At 33.4% G+C, this 2,566-nt stretch overlaps 1 protein-coding gene across 9 annotated transcripts in view; it reads right to left on the reverse strand.

Moving 5' to 3' along the window:
* CARMIL1 (capping protein regulator and myosin 1 linker 1) overlaps positions 1-2,566 on the reverse strand; it is a 268,640-nt gene that overhangs the window by 34,757 nt on the left and 231,317 nt on the right. The gene's annotated exons all lie outside the window — the stretch shown is intronic.

Here is a 2,566-nt window from a genome sequence, read left to right on the forward strand (position 1 = left end):
AGACTGAAACGCTCAAAAAGAACCAAACAGAACTTCTGGAGATAAAGACACACTGCAAGAGATGAAAAATGAAATAGCAAGCTTGGGATATAGAGCCGACCAAATGAAGGAAAGTATCAGTGATATCGAAGACAAAAATAGAAGAGAGAATGCGAAGATTGAAAAATAATGAAAGAGAAATATAAGTACTAGCTGATACCATCAGGAGAGGAAACATAAGAATAATGGACATTCTTGAAGGAGAGAAAAAAAAAAAGCAGGGATTAGAAAGCATTTTCAGAAAAATAGTTGACAAGAATTTCCCAAATCTAAGGAATGAGCTGGACCGTGGAATTCAAGAAGTCAACAGAACATCCAATTAACTCAATTCAAAAAGGCCTTCTCCAAGACACATTGTATAAAAATTATCAACACTCAATGATAAAGAAAGAATTCTCAGGGCATCCAGGGTAAAAAAAGACGGTAACCTATAAAGGAAAACCCATTAGATTATTGTCGGACTTCTCAGCACAAACCTTACAAGTCAGAAGGGAGTGGAATCAAATATTCAAATTATCAAATGAAAGAAACTACCATCCTTAAATGACACATTATGCTAACTGGACATAATTGACATTTACAGAGCCTTTCATCCCAAAACATCTGCTTATACATTCTTCTCTAGTGTACATGGAACATTCTCAAGGACTGACCACAGACTGGAACACAGAGATAGCCTCGACAAATATAAGAGTTGAAATCATACCAATCACATTCTCTGATCATAACACTTTGAAGCTGGATATCAACTGTAAAAAAGAAAGCAGGAGGAAGAACCACAAATATATAGAGATTGAACAACATGCTACTGAAGAAAGACTGGGTCAGAGAAGAAATAAAAAGAAAGATCAAGAGATACATAGGAACAAATGATGATGATAGTACAACATATCAAAAGTTTTGGGACATGGCAAAAGCGGTCATAAGAGGAAAGTTCATATCATTATAGGCCTATCTCCAAAAACAAGAACGAGCTCAAATAAACAACCTAACGCTTCATCTTAAAAAACTAGAAAAGGAAGAACAAATGAAGCCTAAAGTCAGCAGAAGGAAAGAAAGAATCAAAATTAGAGCAGAAATAAATGAAATTGAAAACAAAAAACAATAGAAAAAATAAATGCAACTAAGAGCTGGTTCTTTGGAGGGTTAATAAAATTGACAAACCCCTGGCTAGACTCAACAAAGAAAAAAGAGAAAGGACACAAATAAACAAAATCAGGAATGAAATAGGAGAAATTATAACAGACACTGCAGAAATACAAAGGATCATACAAGAATATTATAAAAATGTATATAACAACAAATTTAATAACGTAGAAGAAATGGACAAGTACTTAGAAAGATACAACCTTCTTAGACTGAATCAAGAAGAACCGGAAAATCTAAATAGACTGATCAGCAGTATGGAAAAAGAAACAGCCATCAAAAACCTACCGAAATGTAAAAGTCCAGGACCAGATGGCTTTACCAGTGAATTCTACCAAACATTCATAGAAAATTTAATAAGTATTCTCTTCAAACTCTTCCAAAAACTTGAAGAGGAGGCAATACTTCCCAAATCATTTTATGAGGCTAATATTACCCTGATACTAAAATCAGGTAAAGATAATACAAAAACAGAAAACTACAGACCAATATCACTCATGAACACAGATGCAAAAATCCTAAATAAGATACTAGCGAACCGCATACAGCAACATATTAAAAAGATTATACACCACGATCAAGTGGGCTTCATCCCAGAGGCAAAGGGATGGTTCAACATATGCAAATCGATTAATGTGATACACCATGTAAACAAATTTAAAAATAAGAATCATATGATCATATCAATAGATGCAGAAAAAGACAAGATACGGTATCCATTTATAATCAAAACACTTAACAAAATCGGTATAGAAAGAAAGTACCTAAACATAATAAAGGCCATATATGACAAACCCTCAGCCAACATTAGACTTACTAGTGAAAAACTAAAAACCTTCTCTCTAAGGTCAGGAACAAAGCAAGGCTGTCCACTATCACCACTCTTATTCAATATAACATTGGAGGTTCTACCAAGTGCAATCAGGCAAGAGAAAGATATTAAAGGCATCCAAATAGGAAACGAAGAAGTCAAACTGTCACTATTTGCAGATGACATGATTCTCTCTATAAAAAACCCTAAAGACTCCACAGGAACACTACTACAAACAATGAGTAAATGCAGTAAAGTTTCTGGATACAAAATCAACGTTCAAAAATCCATAGCGTTCCTGTACTCTAATAATGAAGTGTCAGAAAAATAAGTGGAAAAAATAATTCCTTTTGCAATTGCAACAAAAAGAATAAAATACCTAAGAATAAATCTAAGGAAACATGTGAAGGACCTATATATTGAAAACTATAAGACCTTATTAAAAAGAATCGAAGAAGATACAAAGAAATGGAAAGGTATTCTGTGTTCCTGGATTGGAAGAATCAACATAGTTAAAATGACCATATTACCTAAAGCATTATACAAATTTAATGCAATCCCCATTAAATT

This window comes from Pteropus vampyrus, unplaced genomic scaffold (assembly GCF_000151845.1).
Source record: "Pteropus vampyrus isolate Shadow unplaced genomic scaffold, Pvam_2.0 Scaffold463, whole genome shotgun sequence".
Lineage (NCBI taxonomy): Eukaryota > Metazoa > Chordata > Mammalia > Chiroptera > Pteropodidae > Pteropus > Pteropus vampyrus.